Source organism: Microtus ochrogaster, unplaced genomic scaffold, assembly GCF_000317375.1.
Source record: "Microtus ochrogaster isolate Prairie Vole_2 unplaced genomic scaffold, MicOch1.0 UNK2, whole genome shotgun sequence".
In the NCBI taxonomy this organism is placed as follows: Eukaryota; Metazoa; Chordata; class Mammalia; order Rodentia; family Cricetidae; genus Microtus; species Microtus ochrogaster.
Genome location: NW_004949100.1, coordinates 21,574,011 through 21,587,967, shown reverse-complemented (window position 1 = coordinate 21,587,967; position 13,957 = coordinate 21,574,011). Strand labels below are relative to the sequence as shown.

Here is a 13,957-nt window from a genome sequence, read left to right as displayed (position 1 = left end):
AGCAAAGGCTATCATTGGTGTTTTTCATTTTAGCCATTCTGACAGGTGTGAGATGGTATCTTAAAGTTGTCTTGATTTGCATTTCCCTGATCGCTAAGGAAGTTGAGCATGACCTTAAGTGTCTTTTGGCCATTTGAAGTTCTTCCGTTGAGATTTCTCTGTTCAGCTCAGTGCCCCATTTTATAATTGGGTTGATTAGCCTTTTACGGTCTAGTTTCTTGAGTTCTTTATATATTTTGGAGATCAGACCTTTGTCAGTTGCGGGGTTGGTGAAGATCTTCTCCCAGTCAGTGGGTTGCCTTTTTGTCTTAGTGACAGTGTCCTTTGCTTTACAGAAGCTTCTCAGTCTCAGGAGGTCCCATTTATTCAATGAGGCCCTTGAATACCACATTTTTATGTGGGGGTCACAACACGTGGGAGTTGGTTTCAGGGACTGAACTCATCAAGGTCTTTCTAACGTGTGCCTGTTAATATCCTGCTAATATTCACGGGATCCATAGTGATGTCTCCCTTTTCATGCCTGATATTGGTAGTGTGTGTCTTCTTTGAGTCTGCCTAGAGGGTAAATGCTAGAGATGTTTTCAAAGAATTTGCTTTGATTTTTTTCTTTTTCTTTTTTTCTTTTTAGTATTGTTTTTGTGTCCTAACTTTCAGTGCCCCCCCCATTTATTGTTTCCTTTTTCCGCTAGCTTTGGACTTAATTTACTCTTTTTTATCTATCTTCGAATTTATTCCATGAGAGCCGCCAATGATTCAAGGCCTTCCTTCTTTACAAGAATAAGTTGCGAATGGTATAAATTTACCTGTAACCGCATCTTTAGCTGAGCCCTATATAAATTAATATGAAGTCCAAATATTTTCTAATTTCCTGTGTGATATACTCTTCGACTCTCAGAATATGTAGAAGTGTTTGCTCTAGTAGGTTAGCCTAGTTTTTAACTTTGCAATTCCACGCACATGATATTCAGGAATCCGCTGAGATTTTAGTGGCAGTATCAATCTTACTGTGGTTCTCAAGGCCTTTGCATCTTTGGGCCTGTCCTAAATACACGCAGAGATGAGGCTGTAATTCTGTGGTTAGCAGAAAGAATTTGATGACCCTCTTCTCCCACCTTCCGCTCAGCTGGATTCTCCCAGCCATCTGACTTCACAGCAGCTCCTTTCCTGTCTCCTTGGTGGGAAAGACAGAGTTTATTGTAGAGCTACAGCCCAAAGGCTGCACCTCACCCCAGTTCTAAAACAGAGCAAGGACAGGAGAAGGGAGGAACCGCAGACAGCCCAGTCCTCCATCCAGACAGACGGGTTCTCTCACAGAACCACACACTAGCTTCCTACACTTCAGCTCCCCCCCCCCCCCAGCTAACTTGGGGCAATGCCATGAGAGCTGGGATAAAAAGACAGGAGACTCAGCTCAGCTGCGTGGCTTTTCTTGTAATGCGCCTCTTCCACCATCCACGCACTTTCCTGAGCCTTTAGGAGCCTTCAGATCACTGCCCTTTTGTTTTTCTAGAGTGTTAGTGGCATCCGGGGATGGAGGGGCTGCTGTGCGCTGGCTCCATCCTAGACACTCTGTAAGTCACTCTGTTGATGCCTTCCCATTCTTGTCTAATTCACACCAACTCAACTCCCGTGACCTCCGGGACCTCCGGGACATCGTTCCTGACCACTCCCACCTCCATTGGCTACAACACACTCACTTTCTCTGTCTCCCTACCAGCCAGCAGCCGAGCAAGGAGTAAGTCCTCAAGTCCTAACTTCTGCTGCATCCCCGACTCTCCAAGGTGAAGACTGAAGGGAGGATGATTGTTTCTACTCTATATCTGTGTCTACAGCAAAGAGACAGAACATTTGAAAACGGTAATCACAAGACTGCAGAGACTCCTGGATGCTGGAGAGGGAGGTGGCGATCCCTAGGTCTTTGGGGTTCACACGCGGCTGAAACAAGCCTGCAGGCCTCTGCTAGGCGGACCAGGAATGATAGCCTGGTACTTGAGATGATTCAAGTTCTGTTTCACATGACACCATGTCCACAGAAAAGGTATTTTTACAATGGGAAGTGACATTTGGAGAAAAATGATAAGTTTTGAGTTTGCTACGCCATTTTAATTGCAGAAAGAACAATGCTGTCATAGTCCAGTCCCTGGTATTATTCAAGAAGGATGAATTCCTATCAATATTCTCAGGGCGAACCATTAACGTTCGTCCACACTAATGAAGAATCCATCTTTTTCTCCTAATAGGTTGACTTTGTTCCAAAGTTTGAGGACTTTACCCTGCATGAATTTACTTGCTGTCTCACTTGCTTCCAGTGAGCTCTCTGCACCGACAGCCCCTGCTTTGCCTGCCATCCGCACCACACCGCTGCTGGCTCTGTCAGCTTCCAAAGCACCTCGGTCTACAGTGCCACTGAGGACAGACCCCTGAGAGGTCTGGGGTGCTGCTCTTAGGGGATCTGTACCCCGGCCTCCAAGGGGAGTTATGGAGAACAGAGTCTGCTGAGGACCCAGCGTGAGAGGGATTGGTTGGAGCAGGCGGCCGCCAGGCTGTGGAGACGGCACTACCAGACGGTATTCCTGGGTTTTCGAGAGGGACTGAGGAAGCTTGTCCTTTGGACACAGACCTCGTCACCTACACGAGGACCCGCGAATGGCTTCCCTCCCCTGCACTCTCTTCTTGCCCTGAGACAAGGCTCTTCTTTCTCACCTTCCTGAACTACTTTTGCTCCTTCCCGAGCATTTTAAAAACAGGGACTTATTTTTCTTTTCTTTTTAGAGAGGAATATCACAGATTCCAGTCTGGCCCCAACCTCACACTGTGGCCAAGGAAGACCTTGAGCTTCTAATCCTCTCGTTTCTACCTCAGAAGTGCTTGGATTATAGGCATGTACCACCCCGTGTCTGGTCTGTGTCGGACAGGGGTTGAACCCAGGGCTTTGTGTGCTAGGCAAGCACTCTCACAACTGAGCCACACCCACAACAGCCTCCTCCTCCTCGTTTTTTTTTTTTTTTTTTTTTTTTTGTGGAGGAATATGCCATGTCAGTCAGGTTGGCACCAAACTATGTAGTCAAGGCTGGCCTTGAATTCACCCTCTTGCCTTCATTTCCCAAGAGCTGGCATTAATATAATATATTAATTAGTAAATAGATCACCATGTTCCACTTAGTTTTATAGCAGTTTCGGATGCACACAAAAACAGAAAACACAGAGTTCCTAAATGCCCTTGAGCCCACACACTCTCCCCCACAATCAGCATCCGCACCAGGGCAGGGCGTCTCTGACAGACAACATGGACCACACTCTCCCCACAATCTGCATCCACACCAGGGCAGGGCATCTCTGACAGACAACCAACACTGACAAGTTTACAGCAGGGCTCTCTCTTGGCGTGAGTGTTCCATAGGCCTGTCTCTGCAGATGTGTAACCTATCCACCTGGATGACATCCTACAGAATAGACTCTTGGCCTTAGACATTCTCTGCACACTGTCTATTCACCTGTCCCTTCCCCTGGCAATTATTAATCTTAAAAAGTATTTATTTATTACTGTGTGTGCAATGTGAGTAATTGGCGTGCGTGTGTCATAGCACACGGGGAGGTCAGAGGACAACTGTGAAGTCGGTCCCCTCCTTTCACCTTTACATGGCTTCTGGGGACAGAACTCAGGCTTAGCAGTAAACACCGCTACCCACTGAGGTATCGTGTTGGCCCCAAGTGTTGACAGTTTTCCTGCCCCCATAGTTTTGTCTTTCCTGAAATGTCCTCTATCCGAGATGGCAGTCTGCAGCTTTGTCAGACTGGCTTCTTTCACTCAGCGTCTCTCCTTTCAGGATCCCCCGTCTTCTCAGGCCTGGTGCATGCAAAGTGAACACCCACAGCAGCCCCAGCTCCGGTAGTTCCTGCACCTAGAGTTCCCACCTAAGCAAATGCAACTCAACATCCACAGCAAGAGGAGACTTAGGTTTAACCAACCAGAAACCGACAACTAACCCTACTAACGAGGACTTTCCGCACGAGCCAATCCAATGTAGCTCATCTTGCATCGGCACACATCTTATTCAGGTCTCCTCCCTGCACCTCTCCTGCCAGAGGAGACCTGGCCTGAATTGCTTATGGTCTGTTACTACTTGACTCCCAAGTCTGTCACTGCCCAAATCCAGTCATCCTCCTCATCTGCAGGAAGTACATTTCCAGACTGCCCTCCCAACCCGGTGAATGACTGATACCATCAATCGTATATGCTATGGGTTTTCCTATGCATATACACCTATGAATCACAGATACTTTCACAATTTGGTAATCGAGATGGTTACTAAGTAACTAGCAGGTAGGTACCATATCCAGCACGGACACGCTGCACAAGCTGATGCATGCCACGGGTAGGACAGGCGAGGTGGAGATAAGGTTCAGTCTACATGTACGCCTCCTGGGGCTCACCCTGCCCACTGTGGCTGCAGAATGACTCGGAGGCTGTGCTAGGCAGATGGAATAAATGGGTTGCTGGGTCTAGAGATTCAGCTCGAACACTTGGGAAAGGTATTTTACAGATGGGAAAGTACACGAGGGGCCATACTTGCTACAGAATCTCCTTCTATTTTCAATTACTTGTGTGACTCTACCAAGCTTCCATCTCTCTGCATTTTCCTTGTTGTTCTCTTGCCCCAAGATGATGATAATCAAACAAAATGCTATCCGTGGGGACAAAACCAACGACACAAACTGGCAAACACATAGTCTGGCAGAGGCTGTCACGTGACTCCCTTCTCCTTTTGAGACCTGAGATCAAGTTAACAGCTTGATCCTGAAAGAAAAGACCCAGGAGTACAGTTTTCATTCTGTATTCAAAGGATGCAGCACACCAAGCGACTCCTCAAAGGCAACTGCCTCAAGAGAGGGAGGAGGCACGGCGCGGACGGCTACCACCCACGCGGACGGCTGCCCCCCACCGACACACCGCTATGAGTCACCTGTTACACACGTTACAAAGAGCTCTCTACGGCGGTTTGCTTTGCAGACAAGACTCATCTATGTCGCTCAAGTACTCTATGCATGGGAGAGAATATTTTAGCAGAAGTGGGGAATAAATGGGACACACGAAACAAGTCTGGAAATGGCCTAGATATTTTCCAGGAAAGAAGACGTGCAAGCCGACCAGGCTACGTCTTCAAGGTGCTGACAGCCCAGCGCAGATCAGAAAACAACGCAGACTGGCTCATGGTGATCTGTCCCCGAGTACAGGTGCAGCAGACGGGGTTAGGCTGGGCCAGAGGCGAGCAGGGACAAATTCCATCCCCTCCCAGATGACAGCGTCTGACCGCTATGCCAGGGCCCTGTTGTTGGGTTTCTTCCTGAAAGGGTAACACTCCACCTTCCCAGATGATGGATGTGCACATATTGCTGCGCTGGGCACCCAGGCAGGTAGCTTTCCTTCTTTCTACCAAGATGTGTTAGTATATCGTTTCAGTGACCCCCATCCCTGACAGAACATCTTAAGGAGAGGAATTATTTCTTCTAGCTCAGTTTCCCAGGGCTCTATTCCATCATAAGTGGGCAGGAGGCAGAGAGAGGTGAAACAGGAAAGGGCCAGGGTGAGACAGAGGCCCTAAGTGACATACTCCAAGTAGCCCTGCCCCCCAGTAACGCTCTTACTTAACCCATGAAGGAACATCACTACACTGGAGCCCCCACAGTGTAACTGCCTCTGGAAATACCCCCAGACACCACAGGCTTGGGGAAATGGGGTTTCAGCCATGGACTGAAACCTCTGAAATTCAGAGCCAAGTAAACCCTTCCTTTCGCTCATGGCAGGATTTATCACAGAGAGAAAACCAACACAGCAGAGCTTCCATGGGTTCCCCACGGCATGAAGAGGTCTATTTCAGAGTAAGAAAGAGCTCTCTCCCACAAGAACCTGGTCTCTTCTCCAGCCCACCATACCCTTGCTGGCAACCCATCCTTTGTTCCATTTTTCTTGTATGCACTATTATATCCCAAGAAGCTCATTTATTGTTTAAATGACTTTTGCGTTTCTTTTTTTTTTAAAGTGATTTGTTTTTATTTTTATATGCATTGGTGTTTAGCCTGCTGGCAGGTCTGTTGGATCCCCTAGAAATGGAGATATAGACAGTTGTGAGCTGCCACGTGGGTGCTAAGAATTGAACTCTGGAAGAGCAGCCAGTGCTCTTAACTGCTGAGTCATCTCTCCAGCCCTGACTTTTGAGTTTCTTGCTTCTGATTGGTGGTGAGAAGACTACATAAACAGGGAGTTAGGTGTAAGGAAACCAAGGACACCAGCAGCTGTCTTAGTAGCCAGCTGTGTCCCATTATGGTTAGAGCACCTGCCTATGGCTCAACATCCCGGAGGCCGAAGATATTCTCCTCTGCGTGTCAGAAACGAAGACAGCAGGGCACTTTCCCAGTTCCCACGTGTATACTAACAAGAGACCTTAGCTTCATTACACAATCATTTGCACAGCGGTTTTTACACCTTTGAGAGCTTGTCTGGAGGTTCTATCAGGGGAGTGCAGCTACCTTTGACCAGGGACAGTCTTCCTCTATGGCGAAAGGTCATCCTCCTACACTGGGAAAGGCTGTCCTCTTCACCTACCAAGTGTATAGCTTCAGTAGGGAGGTAGGGACACCCACCTAGCCAGCCAGATCAGCCAAATCAACCCCAGTGATTAATAGTGACAGATGTCACAGCCAGAATACCTTTACACCCCTGGCTCCCCTGACGGGCTTTTCAAGAAGATCATGGGAAGAAATAGCCTACAAAATCGTCACTCCTCCATGGTTTGGGAGTATGCAAATGCACACAGACCTCTCTAAAAGTCTACAACACCAGGACCCAGTGGGCAGCTTCCACCCATCAGGGTCGGCCTCCACTCGCCTGGGGTAGCCTGCTCTACTCTTTCTTTGAAGTGTATAAAGATTTTGATTTGATAAAAACACACTTCTGCTCGAAGGATCTGGGTTTTCTCTGATGATTCCTTTCCTTTGCGAGATCTCTTGCCCCCACTGTTTGAGAACAACCCCCTCTGAAGTGCATATCCAGAGGGCAGGAGCTCTGTGCTTCCTTCTCCTGCCCACGGTCTGTTCCCTGTGGTATCTCCTGGGCTGAGAAAACACAGCAAGAAATCCCAAGTGAGCTGCACAGAATGAGGAATGGGAGGGGGCAGAGGGGGGACAGATCTAAGAGCATCAGCAGCCACAGGTGTACTCCCCAGGGCAGGAGAACGGTGAACCCTAGGAACCCGGCATAGCAGAGTGGAGACTGCGCACACTCGCTGGGGTGTGCATGGAGTGTATACAGAAAGGACTGGCCTAAAAGAGACATAAAAGACACGAGGTAGGAAGGGGAGCAAGGAGTGACATGTGACACTGGTACAGGGGAGGTCGTGGTGGGAGGGAGGCCTCCAGAAGATGCCAGGTAAAACTCAACTGCAGAGGAAGTATGTTCACAAACCTATGCCTTCCCCTGCCCCTGGAAGAGTTCAGAGGACGTCATCTTTTCTTTGTTTCTTCCCTTGGGGTCAGTTAAGGGATGGGGTGCAGCACCCACAGCTCACCGGCACCCTTCTCAGCCATGGTCCGCCTCCACCACGGCCCGGAGGGTCAGAGGGCTGGTCACTCTCTACTGAGCAACGTTCTTGCCCTTAAGGGGCACCAAACATGCTTACGGGGACTTGGCTCTATTGCTTGGCTGCAGGCTGCCCCTTTAGACAGATGCTATGGGTCTAGCAGTGGATACACACCCAATGGCTGAGAGGCCAGTGAGCTGGGTACAGAGGGGAGAGAACTTCCCTAAGACAGTGGAACAGAACTGAATGGTACCAACTTATTTTCCCTTCGCATGCCACAGGTTATGGGCCACAGAAAGGGCATGCTGGAAGCTCTCGGCCACCAATGACCTGCAAGGCCAAGGCATGACAAACAGCTTCTCAATTGGGTCAGAGAGACCCTATAGTGGACACAAAGACTGGGCATGTCCAACTGTCCACAAATAAGAAAGCAATACGCAAGGCCCAGATGGCCAGTGTGTGAGGGTCCTGGCTACCAGAAGCCCCCAACAGTAGTGGGCACAGGAGATACACAACTCTTTCTTAGGGGTGTACCGGTCACTTTAGGGGCATGAGCCTCACGCAGAGTGGTCCATGCTGTGGTACTATAAAGGGACTGGCGAAGCCTGTGTCCACATTGCGCCTGCCTCCAAGAGCCTGACCCTTGTAAAGACAGACCCCACACAGCACATCCCTCCTCTGTGAATTCTGTCCTAGCCTTCCCGGAGCTTCTGGTAACAGCTGGGTCACTGTCAACCCCAGCTCTGTGTCCTTTGCAGATCCGTCATCCTTTCCAGTTTTCTAAGCCTGGTTCTCCTGTTTGGACATCCTATTTGGACAGCCTGGAGGGGCTGAAGAAAAGGCCTTGAAGCTGTGCCTCAGACATAATACCAGGAGGACCCAGAGGGAAGGAGAGGGGCACAAAAGCCGTCAGGGACAGTTAAAAGCTCATGGGCACTGAATGCCCATGTGTTGGGGAGAAGAAGTCCCTCAGACTTCAAGTGACAAGGAAAGTGTTTCTTCAGTGAACATCTCCAAAGGAGAGCTGACCCAGCCCCTTAGGAAGAACTCTGAGGAGAAAGGACATGTGCTCACCTCAGTTGCTCTCACTTTCATCTCCACACACACCTCTCCCTTGCTGAAGTCCCCACCACCCACAAGCGCACTGCCTGGACACTTCCCAATTATCAGGATGCTTTGCAAAACCCCAACCCTCTCATTGCCACAGGAGGATCAACCGAGGCCACCCTCATCACATGTGCAGCCCACGCCCCGTAAGCACTGCCTCCCAGCCCCGGGCCTGCTCATCAGGACTCCGGCCACCCTATCTGCCCCCAAGAGGCTCAGCCTTTGTAGATCTGCCTGTAGACATTCCAAGACCTCAAGGCCACAGGATATACAGTGTCCCCATTTCTACTTCTGTGTCCTCACTGCTGGGGGCAGCAAGGCAAGCAGCACCACTTCTGCACAGGCTCCTCTGCCAGGGACGGCAGCAGTGGCTGCCACCGCGGCTCCACAGCTCGGAGCACCGATCTCTTTACAAGTGTTCTGATTTCCCTGCATGAATCGTTCAGCAGGTTTTCTTGCCTCTGTCCTGTTCCCCGTGTGGAAGTCTCCTTTGTATTTTCCCCTCTGGGTTCTTATTCTTAGTTTCTTAGGCAGCCATTTAAAGCCTTCTCGTAGCAGGGTCCTCTGCTTGTTCTCCTGTCTCCCTACTTGGTTCTTAAGTGGTTTTTCCGACTTTCAGTGGAAATGTATTCACTATCCAGTGTTGATGATTTTGTATAATTCAAGAAGTTTCAGTTTTTGGTTTAAGGAAACTGAATGAATAACTGTGACCTGAATACTAAAAGTCTCAATGATAGAATTTGCTGGAAAGAAAAAAAGAAGAAATCAGCAAGATTGGATAGCAGAATGTAGATTTAAAAAAAAAATCAGACATTGTTTCAAATCCGTCCCCAAAGCAACTTCTAATATACAACACCCTCCCCCTGTCAAACAGAATAAAGTGAGACACACTAAGGAGGAGACCGTGGGATACGGCAGTGAGCACACGCAGACTTTGGCCAACCGCTTGGCTGTCTTCCCCGCAGGTGCGGGTGTACACGGTGCGAGTGTGCTGTGGGTGGGTGGATGCTCACACAGCCACTCGGTCCCAGGTGTCCTGTGCTCCTGAGACAGGACAAAGGCAAGGGCCTTGTGCCCAGCTGATGTTCCATGATGTTGAAGAGCATTTGAGATTTGGGAGCTCTGGGGACGGCCATTCTTTAAACACTATGAAAAAGGTGAAGGCAGCTGGCCAAACAGGCATGGGTTGGTGGGGATGGCCCTTCCTTTCCAGAGCGGTTTCCTGTGCAAGAGTCTCCATTGCTTCCTCCCTAGGCTTCATAAGGATTGGGGCGGGAGGGTTTGCATGGTCAGCCTCAGGGTTCCTTGGCTGCCCGTGCACCCCAGTAGGCCCTGCACTCTCAGTAAGGCCCCTCAGCAGGCCTGAGAAATCCACCACCCCCAAGTTCAGCTTACAAGTAGCCTGCTTTGTGTCTCAGGACTGAAAGCTCCAGTTGCCTCCCACAGTGGTCTCTCCCAGGTGACAGAACCACAGGAGGAAGCAGCTGCCTTCCTCCTCGCAAGCCAACACGAGGAAAAAGGCCGGGGTGCTCCAGGAATGAAGACCTAGCTAGCTTGCGCACAGCCCGGGTGCCTTGCCGCAGCCGTGTGGGCCATCACACCTCGCTGTGGAGGCAGGAGTGACGCCTTTTCACTGGCACCCCGACACAGCCTCGCAGGCTTGTTCTGGTTGAGACTAGCCAGCCTGCTGCCAGCCTTTTACAGCCCCGGGAACTGTGGGACCAGACAGGATTTATCTATCACTCGATCAAACTTTGCACATTTGGAGGTAGCCTCGCATCTTAGCTCAAAATACACGACAAGAAGCAGATTCGTCTAAACGAAGGCGTCTTTCGCAGCCATAACTGGCATCTCGCCTCATTATTTCCCAGGAGACTAAAAATTAAAGCAAAGCTTGCTCTCCTAAGGCTATGGCCCCGCGAGCTCAGCAGCGCGTTTCAGCACCAGCTTCGGGGACAGTCGCCATGGGGGGGGAGGGCACAAACTGGCCCGAGTCACCCAGGTGCTCCCCCTCTACCCGAGGTAGGTGTCCCGGCGTCAGGAAAGCAGAGGGCTTCTGCGAACCCCCGCCAAAAACACTGCTCCAAACAAAATGATGAGTGGTCACGCCATCTATCCCATATGGTCCTCTGCACTGGGGACGTCCCTTGTCCAGAGGACAGCAATTACTCTACGCCCTGAGGATGCAGGAGGGTCCTCTAGGAGGCTTGGCCCGCCGCGACCCCGGGGATTCGGCTGTGACCCCCCGCGGTGGTGCACCTTTTGGCCCCCGCCACACAGAACCACAGGTCTTTGTGTCGCGTGTCGCGTGTCGCGGCACCTCCAGGGAAGACCCAGGAGCCAAAATGTCTCTCTAGTTCCGAGACTTTGGATTTCGGCCCGGCTCGCACAGAGCTGGAGGGCCTGGGCCGAGGTTCTCCGACGAGGCGCCGCGCCCTCCCGGGGGCTCGGACGCCACTTACCGCAGCTAGCGCGCAGCCGGTGCCGCTCAGACGCGGGCTGAGTCCCCCGCGCGGCGCTCGAGGGGGGCGGCCAGGCCAAGTGGCATCGCGCGCCCCCGGCTAGGTGCAAACGCGCCCCGCGTGGCCGCCCGCGGGGTCCCCGGGCCACAGAAGATTGTGCGCGTCTGGGGAGGAAGGGGGCGCGGCGCGGCACCCAAGTCACAGCAAAGCCACCCGCTCGCGGGGCTCCGGGTCTGTGCAGCGGGCCCAGGGGGTGCAAGGCGGTGACCCCCAACCCTAGCCTGCTGCGCCACACTGGCCGCACCCACTCTCGCGCACCCACTCCGCAGCAGGTCTCCTCCCGCGCCGGGAGGGGCCGGGAAATCCCGCCCGCCGCCGCCGACGTCACTGGTGCGTCACTGGGGCTCCCGCGCCGGGCTCCGCGCCCCCTAGCCCCTCGCCTCCCCCCGAGACCCGCCCTCCCGGGGCGCGCGCAGCCGGAAGAGTTCACGGCTCCGGGGCATATACCCGAGTGTAGAGTGGGGACGGCCAGCTCAGGATACTTCACCTGGGGACACTTAGGGAGCCTCACGCCGAGGAAGGTGGGCGCTGCGAGCGCAGAAGCCGAACACCTGGAAATGCGCACCGTCCTTAAGCCGACGTCGCTAAGCAACGTGGGCAAGACCGCCACGCGACGGGGCTGGGCAGAGCAGCTGCCTCCCAGCCAGCCACTGGAGTGCAAGTGGACAGCAGGGCGCTGCTGGCTGCCGCGGGGAATCCTGGCGGCTCCCAGCGGTGAGACGGTCGTGGCTGGCCAGGCCTCGCCCTAATGGAATTGTGTCTTGTGATTCTCATTGTAAACCGATGAATTACCACACTCCTCTTCCTTGAGGGAGAAGCGACTTCAGTCACGTCCCTTTTCCAACTCTCATAAAATGACACAAAGCCCTCTGAAGACAAAAGCCCGGAAAACATTTAGAGCAGAGTTACTAAGATGCGAAGAAGGAGGCCGTGTTACTTCTGTCTATAAACACCTTTGACAGGGAGATTTCTTGAAAATCTTCCTCCCATCCACCTTCAGGGACCATTTCCTGTGAGTGACACTGGACAGGGTACCTCAGATTTTCACAGATCTAGCTCACGTTTCTCACTGTAGGCTGGGCAAAGGTGCACCTTGGCGACGTGGAGCTGCCCCAAGAGGCCAGAAAGGCCCCCTGGGGCAGAAAATCACTCGGATTGTCTTTATAGGTCTGAGGAGTCCCCCTGGGTCCCAGAATTAAACTATGACGCAATGATTTAGCCAGCAATGCTCACAGCACAGAGGCTGTTCGAGTGAGAAAGACCAGAGATACTGCAGTTGGAAATTCCAGCAGCACAAAACTGTGTTCACTATTGCACTCTCGGATCCAGCGTCTCTCCTGCAATCCTTGGCTGAGTAGCACACTCTTCCCCCAAACCCGCTGCATCAAAGCTGAGCTTAGGTTTCCTTTTATGAGCATTCTAAGGCTTTTGGTGCCAGCTGTTCAGTTGTAAGGGCTGTCAATAGATAAACTCTCTGGTTGACTGGACAGTTGCTGGAACACCCTGGTCTCTCAGGCCCTATTTTATCTTACACACTTACAGACCAATGTTCAGCCTCTAGGGCTCTGGAGGGCAAGTTTACTTCCTTTGGACCACTCTAACAAAGATCTCACCCCCTTCCAGAAGCAGTCATTCTGGAGGACCAAACCTGTAACATGTGGGCCTCTGGGGACATGAAACACCTTAAGTATAGCATGATCAAGGACAGAGAGAACAGAATACTAACTGTAAAGTGTTGTGTGCACAGGGTACAGCAGTAGCAGACTCACACTTCTTTGTACAGCTGCTTCTGGTACAGCAGGCAACAAGTGAACTTTGAGTTTCAAAAAGAGATCCAAATATGAATTTTTCAGTAGATCTAAATGTAGCCGTGCTGACCTCCGAGAGGATGGATGTGTTCAACTCTGCCATTCTCAACCCTACCAGGGGCTTTAGTCAGTGTTTGCTTTTACTTTTTAAATCCCGGCAACAGAAGAAACTAAGTTATTGACTCTTTATGAAAACTATAGAGTAGATTTTACTAAAATCTTAGAAAACACTATTTTTAAAAACCTTGAATTGGATTTTCAGGGTTTTTGAAAACAGTTTGAACGAGATCAGAATTTGAGTCGGAAAACGCTTCTTGTGATCAGCCAACAGAGGCTGGGGTGAGGCCAGCTTATTTCACATGAAGGATGAGCCAAACTTGCCACAGGCTCATCTCTGAAAAATTCGTCTCTTGTGGGCTCTGCTCCTGAGAGAAGCTCTCAAGGCTGCCGAAGGAATGCCGAGCCAACCCCAGCCTTCAGAGGGTGCACCGGCGTCATGGAATTTCCCTCCAACAGCAGCAGGATAGGCCTTTTTGCCCGTGTCTTGTAATGCATAGTGCATTTGAGTGTGTGTATTGCATTTTAGCAACCAGAGCTGCCCGCTGGATTTCTAAGTGTCTTGATTTCGCAATGTATAAAGTGTTGCTCTGATTAGTGGAGTTCTCAGAAAAAAATGGCAAAGCTGCCCAAAATATGAGATACATTTGGGAACAAATTGAAAAATTTTGTCACCTATGTGGGGGCCAAACCCCACTGGTCAGTAAAGGGTAATCAGCAATGAAAGGGGGGATCCTGAGGAAGATAACCCAACAGAAAGTAAAAATATGGTATTCTTTAGTCTCTACTTACCTTTCCCAACACGGTAGCTCCTCTTCTTTGTCAATTTGGGGCATTAGCAAATTATCCAAAATAGTGGGAACTAGAGAGCCGGGAAAGGGGTCCA

The 13,957-nt window shown here is 51.0% G+C and overlaps 1 protein-coding gene across 2 annotated transcripts in view; it reads right to left on the bottom strand.

Moving 5' to 3' along the window:
* Positions 1-11,798, bottom strand: part of Gng4 (G protein subunit gamma 4) — a 47,246-nt gene extending 35,448 nt beyond the window's left edge. Inside the window, exon 1 of one of the 2 annotated variants that reach the window (XM_026788371.1) lies at positions 11,694-11,798. The gene's annotated coding sequence lies outside the window, so the exon portion shown is untranslated. Of the gene's footprint in view, positions 1-11,146; positions 11,486-11,693 lie in introns of those variants that run through there. The other variant, XM_005365428.3, reaches the window with a different exon arrangement.
* Between the last annotated feature and the right edge of the window lie 2,159 nt (positions 11,799-13,957).